This window comes from Rhinatrema bivittatum, chromosome 11 (genome assembly GCF_901001135.1).
Source record: "Rhinatrema bivittatum chromosome 11, aRhiBiv1.1, whole genome shotgun sequence".
In the NCBI taxonomy this organism is placed as follows: Eukaryota; Metazoa; Chordata; class Amphibia; order Gymnophiona; family Rhinatrematidae; genus Rhinatrema; species Rhinatrema bivittatum.
This window is the reverse complement of record NC_042625.1, coordinates 32,033,042-32,048,543: the sequence shown is the minus strand read 5'-3', so window position 1 is coordinate 32,048,543 and position 15,502 is coordinate 32,033,042.

Below are 15,502 nucleotides of genomic sequence, written 5' to 3'. Positions count from 1 at the left end.
ATCTTATGAGATCTTGCCAGGTACTTGTGACCTGGATTGCCCTCTGTTGGAAACAGGATACTGGGCTTGATGGATCTTTTGGTCTGATCCAGTACAACAGACCTTTGTTCTTAGCATCTATGAGGCTGATTATTCAAAGAGAATTTTGCACCAGATAGCTGGATATCTAGTGGGTCACTCTTAGCTAGGCAGTAGGTGGATCAGGATGGGGGATGGGATGGGGTGCCCACCCATGTTTAACTTTGACACCCTCCTCCCCCCCCAAAAAAAAAAAAATCAGTTCTGGCTATGCCCCTGATCTGTAGCTGGATGGAAGTGCTCATAGCAGGATCCAGTTAGAAAGTTAGCTCAAGCTATGGGAAGAAGCTAAAAGAACTTGTTTGTCCTCAGTCACCACACAACTTTATTTACTTACACAGATCTACTCCATAGGAATCAACAGGAAAACAAAGACAAAAGAAAATTGAATTATTTAATTTCCTGTACAAAAAATTGTTTAAACATACAAGGAAACGTGATTCAGAAGTAAAAGAAGCATCTCATGCTGAAGTCTCATGCACAGTGCAAGCTTTGGGAAGGAGTCAGCAATGGAAATGCTACAGTGTGGGTCACACTGAGAGAGGGTTTTCAGGATGCTGAACATGCATTCAGTAGCTACCTTGGTGGTCTAATAGGCACTACTGTAGCCCTCGCCTGAGTCAGCAGGTGGGTGCTGGATTGGAATTTGCAGACAGGTCGAAAGAGGATTCCCATTATCAACTACAATTACACAACAGGAAGCACACAAACACTTATCATAGTCCCATCGCACTTCACTTACAACTCTTCAGAGGATAATACATTCCTTTCAGCACCTGCTCAGTAGAATGCTATCCCAAGGATCATGACCATATGTACTCATGCAGGAGCCTCTGCATTAATATATGGGCATCATGACAGGATTTAAGAAAGTCTGCCACCCTAGCCATCATCCAATTTGAAGAGAGGCATGAATTACATATGTATACATTAGCTTGTATGATTGAGAAATAACTCGGTATAGCAGCGCTAGCCAGAGTTGTAAGTCATCAGTAAAAATGAGTCCTGCTTGCCAATGGAGCTGTAATCCCATCCCCGGCTGCAGACTGCACAACGATGGAGCCAAAGATGTTTTATGTCTCTCTGGTACTGGAACCATTCACTGGCTAACTCCCTCTCTCACTGTCCCTCTTTCCCCCAGACTGGATCTTTTACAGGTGAGGGGAAAATGTTCCTTTCAGGGCTCAGTGTGACAGGTGACTCTAATCTGTGTTCCACTTTTCCCCACAGTGTGGATGCTGCAGGTGCCAGAAAGAATACACAGGAGACTTTGGGTTGAGTGTCCAAAAGCAAAGCTTTTACTGATGGGTAATCAGAAGAAATAATGGCACAGTTCAATGTAATTCTTTTGGTTTCCTCAGGCAGCTGTTACAATTCCTTTTTTTATTTTCGGTATCTGTGCAAGGGTCTCTATCTTGGGCAAGGGAAGCACTCGCCATCCAGGGCTTGAATTTAATGAGGTTCCCAAGTGCGCAGGGATATCCTCGTTGGAATGGAAAACCCTCTTCCAGCTGGCCAAAAGATCTACTGCCCAGTCTCTTCCCAATATTCCCAGTTATCTCTCTTCCCAGGGGGGAAGAGTCGGATGTGACTCAATTTTGATTTTACTCAGTTCTTCTCCGGCTTTATCGATCTCATTCACATTATTCGAATCACAAGGTGAAAAGGGATCCCCTGGAATACATGGCTTTCGATGTTCCTTCTCAGGGTAGGATGCAGGGGCAGCAAAATTCTTACTCACAGATCTCCTAACCGAAATGTCTCTTTATTCCAGAACCTCTGAAGGGCAGGCCTTCCCTATCCCTGGGTGCCCCAAACATGGGGATCCCCCTACCCCATGCTCAGGAGAGGCCCTGGTCTCTCACAAGGCCCCCTACCACAAAAAGCCAAAAATCCCCCAAAATATTCCAAAAGCAAACCAGCCAGCTAGTCAGTGGACTGAAAGATGCTCCTTCGACCTTGCCCTACAGGCAGATAGTACCTGAGGCCAATGATAGGCCCAAAACCAAATGAAGGCAAAAGTTCCTACACTTCCTCCTATCTCCAGCTCAAAGTTGCAATGCCTCAGAGCTCAGTTACAAGCTGCTTTTATTAACTCGCAGGAAGCTGGCCAACCCAGCACCCTCAAAGAGGGGCTGTACCAAATGGTTCCTCCCCCTATGCTAACCTGCACTGCTCTATTCTTAGATAATGGAAAAACTAAGGGCTTACTGGGGATCTGTCATCCCCTGGAGGTGTGCTATTTGTCTGAACAGATGAGGTTGCATGTATGCAGAACTTATCAACTTTATTTTCAAAGAAAGCTGAGTGCCTGACCAAGTGTTTCAGGTTTAGATGCCTGAAGTTTGGAGAAATTTTAGCCAAAATAAGGAACTTCGTTTTGAGGAAGAAAATGCTTCTAACTTGAGGTGCCTGATTTTAGGCCTGCTATTCACTTTTCTAAATGTAGGCACTTAAGTAAGGCACCTAGCACTGGAAATTAGCATTGAGTCCCTAACTTACTTTCCCTAACCTGGTCACACATACTTTTTCTGCACCTAAATTTAGGTTCTCAGCCCTAGTTAGATTTCAATGGGGCAGAATTAGGAACCTAACTCTAAATATTAGGCAACTAAACCCTTTGAAAATTGATTTCTGTATGGCCCAAGAGTATGTGAGATCTGATTGAATAGTGAGAGGGAGGGTATAAAGATGTGAATAAAACCAAAACTAGGCTCAGTATAGGATGATAGAGATCATATGCATATTAATTAAGCTAATATAAGTATTAAGGTAGGTCAATGTGTCTATTTGTTTTTTTAGTCAAGCCTTTTACTATCTACTGGTAAAAGTACCACTGACCCTTTAAAAGCAACTTTTGCTGGGAAGTTTGGTGACGAGCTGGAGGGGTCTTTTGGTGTGGTATCGACAGTTTGTTCCACTCTCTGCATTAGTGTCCTAGAGTGAGCCTCAGGAAGGCTGTGCTCACCTCCTCCCCACCCGAGCCTGAGACGACATCATCAGTCTGAAATGCCTTACCCATAAAATGTGGGACCTATGGCGTGCAGCCTCCAGTGTGCTGCCAAAGAGGCATGCTCAAATAGGAAGGAAGAGAAAGCCAAAGATTGACTTTTTCGCCTTTGTCAGCAACCTGGAGCCCAATGAATGAGATTATAATTCATCTAGCTCATCAACCCAATGTGGGCTGGAATGTGGAGAACTCTTTTTCTGGGATCTCCCTTAGTCCAGCTGAAGTTATACCCCCCTCCTCAGCCTCAGATCAGTTGTTTAAAACTTCTATAACTCTCTTTTTTGAGCCTAGACCTACCAATTTATCTCAGAGGAGGTTGCGATGGCAGGAAATCCTGTTGAGCTGAGTTCAACAACTGGGATCCTGACGGCAGCCCCCCCCCCCCCCCCCCCAATTAACTTCCCTTCCTTAGGTTCCCCCCTGAGGTTTCTATAGGGGTGAATGAAGAGCCTGTGATTGTCACCTTGTTGGATATTGGGAGGCAAAACTGGAAAAGAATTATTTCACACTATCTTCCACAATTAAGTAATTTTTCTGTGGAGATTAGCACCAAGATGGCGGAACATGAGAATAAGCTTCCTGATTTGGATAACCTAGTTTCTGGAGTTTCATCTCAAGTGGCTAAACTACAAGTTTCAACGACTTCACATTTTAATGATAGTTAGTTTTTCCATAATCAATTAGAAATTCTTGAAAATAATCAAGTGAGAAATTCATGTTTTTAAATTTTCCTTTGTGTCCACATGAATTATTTAGAAAGTACGTTTGTGAGATTCTGCAAATACCTGAAGGTAAGATTCCTGTATTGCCTAAGACATTATTTGCCTAAAAAGGTAATTGTGCAATAAAATGAGGGGAGATGGATAGCTTAGTAAAGAATATCCCTGGGATATCTACTTTTCTTGAGGCTTCTTTGGATGATGTTCTTTCTAGAGCAACTTTACTGCATTCATTCTGTTCAGAGGTAGAGAAGGACCTTATTTTTAAAGACTATTTTTCCTATAAGGATTTCCTAATCTGTGAGCAAAAATTCCAGGTCATTCCTGATGTTTCCTGGGCACCAAAGCCCATAGGAAACATTTTCTAGCTTTTAGACAAAGTGCTGGATATCGGAGCAACAATTTTTTCTTAAATATTCTTGCAAGTGTCTAGTAGGTTATTATAAGTTTGTGTTCACTGACCTTTCAATTGGATCTTATTGTGAGTGATAAAACATTTGAACCAGAATGTAATATTCCAGTTAATTAGGAGTTGGGGGGTATATATATTGTCTATCCCTCCACTCTATGACCATTTATTTACTGGATAGTGTTTGCCTGTATTATACTCCCTATGTAATGGGCTTGTTGCAATATATCTAATTTGTTTGATTATTTTTCCTTAATGTGTATTATTGATATAATTGTATTTTTGCTTGGTTTCATTTTTCATGTAAATGATTCAATTTAATAAAGATTAAATTAAAAAGCAATTTTTGCATGGGAAAAATTTAGCCAGTGTTTTTAAAAATCAAGGAATGTTGCAAATGAAATGTTGAGGGGGTATTATCTAAAGAGGATTTGTTGCAGCTAGTTTGTTTTTTCAAAAGTATGCAAAAAGCTTTAAATATATCAAAATCGCTCCCATAAAAAGTAATGGTAGCTGTGTAGTGGCAGCAGTGCTCCAGACTACACATACCAGATTTAAGTGGAAGCAAATATATTCAGATATGCGGAGTGACAAAGGGCCTTATTTTCTAAGGCTATTGCAGGCTTGCGCTAACAGCGCCACCCTGCAATAGCTAGCGAAGGTAGCGCAGCCGTGCGCTACCTTCATTGGGGCGGAGTTGGCCCCAGAAGAGGAGTCGGGGCGTCACCGGGGCCGACTCTGTGAGGACGGCGCAGACAGCGAAAAGGTAAGGGCCTTTTCGCTGCCTATTTCACACCCAATAACTACACCTTCTATGGTGTAGTTATTAGGCGCGATGCCGGCAGCGATCGCACCGCGGCGGTACGATCCGGCTAGTGCAGGACCCCCCCCCCCCCCCGTTTCGGCCCCCGCCCCTCATTACCGCATTTTTCTAAAGTACCGCAGGCCTGCGATACTTTAGAAAATGAGGCCCAAAGGCAAATAAAATGCCTGTGTGTATTTGGGTGACTAGTAGTGGTGTGCTCAATGAAAAGTTACGTAATGGGGTGAATTCTCGGGTTTTTGCATCATTTTAAAACTTTATTTCATTTGACCTCATTCTCCAGTTTGAGTGCACATGATTTGCAAATAGTATGAACTAAAAATGGAAAACAAAACAAAATACAATGAAATTTCATTTGCTTTTTTTTTTGTTTCATTTGAAACAAAAGCTTTCTTTCATTGGTGTTTCAAAATGCAAGCACACACCCAGTAAAGAGGCATTTGTGAACGTGTCTGTGGGGAGAAGGGCAGGTGCCATGCTAACGGAGCGTCTATGGTGGTTCCTTTTCTCTGTGTGCCTCAACTTTTTTTTTTTTCAGGTCATGATGAAAATCTTCTTTTGTTTCAAGTTTCTCATGAACACCTCCTTTTATGGCAGTTCTCTTTTTTAACTTCCAGAGGCTGCAATTAACTTGGTTGAGCTGGTACCCATAAAACTCGAGAAACGTGGCAGTATGTGGCTGAGTGTACAATCTGTACGACCTGGGGGATGGACATAGTAAATGCTGGAGGACATTAATGCTAGGTGATCAAGAATGGCTTTGACAAAGTTAACATCTTTTTAACCTAAAGAGATTTACTATAGCTATGGCATGGCTGTTGTGTAAGATTTCTTGTAACTGTACCATTATTACGTTTTCACCAGGAGTTACTTTTTGAGAATTGGTTTTATTTTTTCTTCGTTTACTGTATGAATTTTACGCCTCAGTGCATAAAGCTGTTGAGCCGTGGAGCTCGAAGGAAGTTTATTTTCCCACCAACAGCTGTTTACTTTTGTTTGCTATGGAAGCATTGCATTTTAAATGCAAAAGCATGAAATGGGAAAGCTTGCTAATATACAGTTCTTAGTCAGACCTGATATTCAGGCTGGTGCAGAAGAGTTTTCTATTGTCAAAGCTGTCGGCAGTGAGATTGAAATAGTGACCACAACTGGGTACAGACTGGCGTAGAATTTGTTTTGGGTGAGAGCCCAGTGACACACAGGGAGGGCAACTTTGAAAGGTATTAATTGGCCTAGTTGAAAATTGCCTCCTCTCAGAACAGCTAATAGCATGCGAGAGCTCTCATAGAGTTTGTTTTTGGCCGGATCAAAAAGAGATGTTCCTAGCATTATGCTTAAGTGTGGGAAGAAAAACGATGCTTGCAGACTTGATTTTCAAAGCTAGGCACATTAATTTGCTCCCGCCTGGCTGCTTCCAGAAATGGCAGCTGCCCATGTGTACGTCCACATTAAGGTGAATTTTAAAAGCCCCACACACGCATCAGAGGATGCACGAAGAAGTTGGGCTCACGGGAGCTGACCGTATTTTAAAAAGCACCCAGATGTGCGTGCAGGGGCATTTATGCACACATCTCAAAGGTTTTCAAAAAGGGGTGAGGCGCAGTCTGGCATTTCGTGGCCTGGCCGAGAGATGTGCGCATAAATACTTATGCGCTCCCAGCATTCACTGAGGACCCCTGCTGCATATCTTTACTACTGCTATGGATGACACGTACGTTCTACAATGAAAGGATTGAGCCATTTCTGAGGGGTTTAAAAGGTTTGGGGTAACTGGGGGAGAATGGGTGAACTGGTGGTAGAACTGGAAAACTGGAAATGGCATGGGCGGGCACCCATTTTAAAGTCTCCTGACTTACACTAGAAGTGGGATTTGCGCACCCATGCACGTGCCCACATAAACCTCGGGAGAGTCATTGTCCCAGCTTCAGAGTCACCCAACGGTAGCTGAGCGGCATCGCAATGAAATTGTACCTTCAAGCTTTTCGGATGCTGCCATGTTGCTTAGGATGGTTATGTCTGAGTCAAGTTTTGTGTGCAATATTGTTTCTGGAGCGATGTCATTTTAAACGTGACGCCTAAGCCCACCTGATTTTGTTTCTAGCATGGATAGATGTCATTATTCTGAGGCCCTTTATGGCACTTATTTCAGACCTGAACAGGAGTATAACCTTGGTCCCTACTCTCCTTTTATTCATTCCTCAGCTACTTGACCTACTGATGTGACTAGAAGTCATTGCTCCCTGAGGGAAAATGAACTTCTAACTGACACAAACAGAGGCAATGCCGCATGGAATTTTGTGTTCCATGTATTCATGGGCCTTTAGTTTACCCTTGTCAGTTCTATAAAGGAGGAAAAATACTGATTATAATAGATCAGATTTTCAAGTAATGGCAATTCTGGCATTCGTGTTCAACATGAAATACAGTCATGAAAATAAACTGCCTGTCTGTGTTCCCCACATTCAGTGACGGTGTCTGTATAATACCCTGGGGAGACAGAGACTTCCCTAACACTGCTGAAATATGAATGGAACCTGGATTTCCAATTTATTTCTATCTGAATGGACTCGGCTCACAAATCTGAAGTTCTCGCATCTTTCTCCTCCAGCACGTCTGTCGAGGAGACATTCATACTGCATTGATCCTTCTTATTGGTTTCATCGCTTCTGACGTGGCTATAGGGTTGTGCATTCCTTTTGCACAAATGTACAAACCGGAACGAATGAGGCCATTTTTTTAGATCATTCCAAATGGAACAAACTGAAAACAGCCTCTCATGAAAATACCCGAAAATGTTCAGGTATTTTCATTTAGTATTATAAGTTTTTTTTTTTTTTTAAAACTGGCCTCTCCAAGGCTCTCCAATCTCCCACCCTTCCACAGGACAGCTCTGGAGTTATTATTATCTTTTAGTTTAGTTTAATGGGGGGAGTTTCAGTTCAGGAAATAAACCGAACTGAAAATATTCAAAGAACCAAAAAACTAAATATCCCCCAAAACAAAAAACGAACCAAACTGAAAATGTTTTGGACCACACATTCCCAATGGCCAACTGTTGTACATATGAATTTGTTAATGAGAATCGGATAAAAGAAAGCCCTTTATTAAAACGCCCGACTCTGGCCGAGTTTCGCTCTTTTGCACAGAGCTGCCTCAGGGGCAATTCATTCAAGCAGGACTTGGAAAAGTCAATATCGTATTGATTATCCTACAGCGCGGATGATTTCACTCCAAAGCAATTAGACTTTCACTTGTTCACGAAGCGATGCTGTGTAGTGTCAGCAATGAAATTGAATGCATTCGATATATATTAAATCCACATAACGAGCAGTCTCATCAGCTGTAAGACTGCTCGTTATGTGGATTTAATATATATCGAATGCATTCAATTTCATTGCTGACACTACACAGCATCGCTACGTGAACAAGTGAAAGTCTAATTGCTTTGGAGTGAAATCATCCGCGCTGTAGGATAATCAATACGATATTGACTTTTCCAAGTCCTGCTTGAATGAATTGCCCCTGAGGCAGCTCTGTGCAAAAGAGCGAAACTCGGCCAGAGTCAGGCGTTTTAATAAAGGGCTTTCTTTTATCCGATTCTCATTGTCGTCACTGCTACACAGCTCACTGGATCGGTTACCGATTTGTTTTTTGGGTCCATATGAATTTGTTATACATGAGTACTCCCCTATGAAAATTGTATATCATTTTAGCTTTCCTCTTTAGTTAGTACACAAGACTCCTTAGATATCATTTCTTTCCCTTTGAACATTAGGGATGTGCTGTCATTTAAAAACAACATAAAAGCATCAACATAAGGACATAAAAAGTGCCATGCTGGGTCAGACCAAGGTCCAGCATCCTGTTTCCAACAGTGGCCAGTGCAGGTCACAAGTACCCATCAGATCCCAAATAGTTGATCTATTTCTTGTATCTCACTGCCAGGGATAAGTGCTGGCTTTCCCATGTCTACCTGTCTATGAACTTCTCCAGCTCTCTTTTGAGCCCCACTATGTTTGTTGCCTTGACCATGTCCTCTGGCAACAGATTCCATAGCTTGATTGTTCACTGAGTGGAAAAATAATTCCTATGATTTGTTTTAAATCTACTGGTTGCTAGTTTCAGAGTGTCCCTAGTCCTACTATTGTTTGAAAAGGTAAATAAGTCTCCTGAATATTTGCAGTGAACTTTGAATTTAAGTAACACCAGAAGGAGTGTTAGCTGCTACTGAGTCTGGTTGTCTTCTCTCCATATTTTGCTTCTCACTCTCTCAGTGAATTTGATGACTGCTAAACCCCGCCTACTGATGACGTTGCTTTCCTCTCTGTTCAAATCTACCACACCTATGCCGAAGACCACTTACCTCTTGTACCAATTGTTGATGTTATGCTGGACCAAGTTCTAGTTTCCCATTTCTACAGAGCTGGTTGTCTGTGCTCCATAATTTGTTTCTCACTCTCTCACTGAACCTGATTGCTGCTAAATCTTGCCCGCTGATGACGTTGACGTCCTCTCTGCTCAAATCTACTGCTCTGATGCACCGAACAAATGCTCCTTCATGCAGACCACAAGGACTTTATGCTCAATTAATTTTTTGGTTCCTAATCTTAATCTGACTGTTGGTGACTTAAATTTCATTTGTAGTTCTCTTCTCTGCCTTTCCCTGACTTTTACTTTCATGTCATATTCTCAATCTATATCTGTAGTGACAAGGAGAGGTAAATATTCCATTGAAATGTGTTCATTTTCCTGTTCTTCCTTTAGAACCAGTTTTCTCAAAGGCATCCATCCTTCTTTCTTTTCTATCACGCACATAGCTTTCTACCAATCGCATCTTCCCTAATCATATTAAATGTGCATTAATCAATGCTCAAGCTATAGTTAATAAGTCTCTTCTAATTATGGATTTAATAATTAATCAAGGTCTGCATCTTCTATGATTTACAGAAACCTGGTTAAAGCCAGGAAATGTCTCCTGCCTTAAGCTGTGGAGTTATTTGTCTACTTTCATAAGGACAGACTAAAGGAAAAAGGTGGAGGAATTGCAATTGTTCATGTTTTTCTTAATCTTACAGTTTTCATTCTTAATATAAATCAGTTCCACAATTTTTATTCCTTCAGATTCATAACCATTCCAAGTTCAGTCTCTTACTGCTCTATCAACAGCCACCAGTTACTAGTTATAAAATTCATGAGTGAGTTAATGTAATCCTTGAATGTGCTATGAGAAGTGCACACTTACTATTACTAGCTGATTTTCATCTTCAATTTGATGAGCCAAATAAGCACATTGTTTCTCAGTTTTTCTCATCCAGGTCAGATCTTTCCCTCATGCAAAGAATCAAGCAAGCCACTCATAGATGGCCACACTATAAACCTGATTTTCTCTACAGATAATGTTTGATAATGTCAGTACCTTATCACCCATACCTGCTTCACTTGGTCTGATCACACATTAATCACTTTTTTTCTGCAGCTCAGCTTTCTCAATATCCATTACTAAAAAGGAATTTCTGATTAGGAAGACTAAAGATTGGAAATCTGAGGACTTGGCACAGAACATCAATTTTCCCTCAGATTTCTCTGGCTTCCTCTTGATATTCAGGTTTCTACTTGGACTAGTAAGCTCACCAATGCTCTTGATTATAGTGGCGCCAGCCCAGGTAGTTAATGCTAGAATTAAATATGAATCTTCATGGTATCATCAAGGCCAGGTCCAGGAACTTGAGAGGAGATGGCAAAAAGCACAAACTAACTGAGACTGGATTTAGACTTAAAAGTCAAATTAAGCAAAAAAGAACTCACTACAAAAGCATACTTCACACAGCCACAAACAGACCAAGATAATTGTTAAACATAGTTTCTCAAATTTCTGACCACCAGTGAATTGAAAATTAGTCAGCTGCAAATTTTAGAGCAGACAACATTGTCAATGTTTTTCACTTTAAAATTAACTCTGTTATATCAGAATCTGCCGCTAATCCCACCCTACCTTTATTAGGTTTATCCTTTGTTCTTCCATTAACTTCAGACAATTCCCAAATTTGCACAAGCAGATTTTCTGCTTTTTTCCAAAATTACACAGGCCAGTTTACAATTAATTTTAAAGCAAATGCAAATTTCCTCTGCCACATATCCATTACCATTGAACTTTATTTCCATTCCTATTCTTGGTCTCCTCTCACCTCTAATAAGCATTTTAAATTCAAGTCTACAACTAGGCTACCTTTCCCCATAGCTCAAATTGTCCAAAATATGCCGGACGCCAAAAAAAAAAACCTTAATTCGGAACTTTCAACCAACTATAGGCCAATTTCTAAGCTCCCCACGTTAACCAAAATTATTGAAAAAGTGGTTCATGTTCAGCTTTCTACATTCTTAGATAAAATTTAAGCCCTGATTTTAAAAGCCCGGCGCGCGTTAACACCAGGGGTTACACGCATGGCCGGGCATTGCGCGCGCGCCAAGCCCATTTTAGAAAGGGCCCGGCCACGCGTGTAACCCCCGGTGCGCGCTGAAGAGCCAGGCTAGTTGAAAGGGACGGGCTCAGGTCAGGGCATCGTCTGGGTGGGAAGGGGCGGGGGCCGACCAGGACAGCGGCCAATAGGCTCTGTCCTGGGGAAGCACGTGCCGGCAGCTGGCCGGCGCAGGTAACTTACTTATGCTCCAAAGGAGCAGGTAAGTTAAAAAAACAGAACCCCCCCCCACAAGTTAGGGTTAGTTTAGGGGTTGAGGAGGAGAAGAGAGGATCGGTAGATGGGGTAAAGGAAAGTTCCCTCCCAGTCCGCTTCTTACTTGAAGCGGACTGGGAGGGAACTGGGCAAAGGCCTGATCGCGTCGCTGCGCGTAATTAAAAAAATCCCCCCCACCCGTGCGCAGAACAGGCCACCCATCCGCACATGTACGCACGAATATTAAGATCCGGCGCGCATGTGCTTGTGTGACCCGTATTTTATAACATGCGCATGTCAGCCGTGTCCATGTGCGCGTTCCTGGAACCACGCACACGCGGCGTTTTTAAAATCTAGCCCTTAGTGTTACATCCCAAACAATCGGTACCGTAAAGATTTCGGTACAGAGCAGCATTGATGGATTGCTTTACAGACAGATATTATCCTAAATCTGGATAGAGGGAATGCAGTACTTGTGTTTTTAGACATGAGTGCTGAATTTGATATTGTTGATCATCGACTTTTCCATAATCATCTTTGAAAGTTGGTTTAAGTCTTTTTTTTCTTTAAGCTAGATCATGCCAGGTGTAACCAATCTCCCCATTTGGTTCTTTATCTGTCAGTAAGGGGTGGTACAGTCTGGGTTCAGTCCGGACAGAGAAGAGGAATAATCTTCCAGGCCCCTGGTGTGTCTATCCACCTTTCACACTCAATGCTCACACTGGAGTTAGACCTCCAACAGGTGCCAAACAGTCCAGAGAAGGAGCAATGAAGGCAATAACAGCAACGAGGGTATATAAATGGATTCAACCACTAAAAAGGGTAGGAAAATCAGGAAAAAATACTCTCTGGAGTCCAAGAGTGGTGTTCAAATAAAATAGTCTTTACTGTAATTTAAAAAGGTTAATAATCCCCAGGCCACAATACCAAAAATCAAGAGTAGCATAAAAAATGTAATAGAACATGACGGTCAATTTGTTACCTCTGTTCTCACTTCTTTCACCATTATCCATGGAGAAAAACTGCTCCCCTTGCAATGTGGGAAAAGTGGAATGGGGTTCCAGCATGAAGTCAATCATCAAACAGAAGAAAATTCCCAAGCAGAAAAACTGCAGGACAACTGTCCCCACCTACAAAAACATCCAACTTCATTTGGTCCAAGTTTTAACTTCTCTTCAAACTGGAAAAACCGTATCCCACTGTCTCACATATAGCCCTTTGAGTCCTTGTAGCAAAATATTCTTACCCTTGCTTCTTCAAGCCGCTCAGGCAACCAGATCCTTGTCCCAATCCTATGGGATACCAGAGGGTATGCCCTTTCTTGAAACGGGTCATCAAAGTCCAAAATATTTTATCCAAAATTCCTTCAATATCAAAATGCAAAAGTGATGAGAAAGGCCCATCCAAAAGGTACTGAACTATTGTCCTTTGAGACCCTGTAGAAAGTCCCGATCCTCTCTCTCCTCCTTATAGATCCTAAGGGGATCCAGAGCTTGGCAGGATAGTGGAAGTCCTGAAGGGATCACTTACTCTCCTTTCCACTACTACCTTCAGCCCTCTGCTTCCTTGAGATTCTGGAGAGATCTCTATCTCCAGCCCTCTCCCCTCTCCCAGCTCCTCCTTCCCACTGAAGTTCTGAGCATGCTCCTGGGAAATATATACCTCAGATGGTATACTCTTTAAAAGTTGGGATTATCACACACAGGCCGATACAGTAAAAATCGCGGGAGAGCGGGCGAGCGTCCGCTCTCCCGGTGCGCACCAGGCCACTCTACTGTGCACACGATTCAGAAAAAAAAATTATTCAAATTAGGGCCCACGGTAAAAAGAGGCGCTAGGGACACTAGCGCGTCCCTAGCACTTCTTTTTTGACAGGAGTGGTGGCTGTCAGCGAGTTTGACAGCCGACGCTCAATTTTGCTGGCGTCTGTTCTCAAACCCGCTGACAGCCATGGGTTCGGAAACTGGACGCCTGCAAAATTGAGCGTCCGGTTTTCAACCCGCGAGCCGATTTTAAATTTTTTTTTTTTAATTATTAACTTTTGGGACCTCCGACTTAATATCGCCATGATATTAAGTCGGAGGGTGCACAGAAAAGCAGTTTTTACTGCTTTTCTGTGCACGTCCCCGGCGCCGGCAGAAATTAACGCCTACCTTTGGGTAGGCGCTAATTTTTGAAAGTAAAATGTGCGGCTTTGCTGCACATTTTGCTTTCTGTATCGCGCGGGAATGACTAATAGGGACATCAACATGCATTTGCATGTTGCGGGTGCTATTAGTTTCGGGGGGATTGGACGTGCATTTTCGACACGCTATTACCCCTTACTGAATAAGGGATAAAGCTAGCGCATCGAAAACGCACGTCCAAACGCAGGTTAACAGTGCGCTCCACTATACTGTATCGGCCTGACAGGGAGGAATCAAAATATAAAAATCCCTCCTACTGCTACTAAATATCCAAGTTAGAAGGGAAATATTAATGATGGCTTGGACCCCCGTCACACAGATAATCTGGAACATTGCCACATCACACTCTAGACAACTGAATTGTGGCTTTCCACAGGGCTCAGTGCTATCACCATTATTTAATTTGTATCTAGCTCCCTTAGTGACCCTGATACAAAGCTTGGGTTTTACTTCTTATTTGTATGCCGATGTTATCCAGGTTGTAGCTAGTATTGACTTGAAAACCCCCTAATTCACTGGCACATTGCAAGAATTGTCTGACTGAGATTGCACACAATGGCTCAAAGCTTCCAAACTTAAAGCAAACCCCCGACAAATCTGAAGCTTTATGGTTTGTTGGTAAAAAGGTCTCTGACCCACTTCCAGTTCCTGTCATGGATTAGTGAACTTATTCATGTCGAAGAGGCAGTCACTGCTGGGAGTAGGTTAGACTGCTCACAACAAGAATAGCTAACAGTGCCATCGCACAAGGAGATCAGGCTGGAAACACCTAGAGAAATTTTGTTTTGCGTATCTCGCGCAGAGTATTTGGAATTCTCTACCTTTAGCCGTGCGCCTTGAATAGAACATAGAAGATTTAGGTTTTCTTTGCTTCCAGATTTATCATGAAGTTTGATTAACTGTGATAAGCGCTGTACATTTTACTGATTTTTACCACTGTATATTTGGATGTTGTGTGTTTGATTCTCTTTCAATTTTACTGAATTTAATTGGTATTATTGGCCTCTTTTACCATCTCCTATTGTTTAATAACTTGTTTAGCTGTTATTTTTAGATTAAATGGTGCAAGTTTCTGGTTTTATTTCTATTTTAAATTGGTTTAACGTTGTTAGAGCAATGGGCTATGAACCAGGGAGACCAGGGTTTAAATCCCACTGCTGCTCCTTGTTACTTTGGGCAAGTCACTTCACCCATTATTGCCTCAGGTTGTGAGCTCTCTGGGGACAGGAAAATACCTAAATTACCTGAATGTAATCCACCTTGAAGTGCCAAAAAGTGGAAAATAAATATTTTAACTGTTTATTTTTAACTTATACTAGTTTTTCTTTTACTTCCATTTTAATTTGTGTATTGCTATGTTTTCCTTATTTCAAGACTGCATTACTACTACATAACATTTGTATTAACATTATGGGCCAATTTTAAAACTTATGTGCGGGCATAGGTTTGTGCGCACAACCCGGCGCACAAACCTACGCCCAATTTTATAACATGCGCGCACAGCCGCGTGCATGTTATAAAATTCGGGGTCGGCGTGCGCAAGTGGGTGCACACTTGTGCACCTTGCGCGCGCCGAGCCCAAGGGGAGCCCAGATGGCTTTCCCTG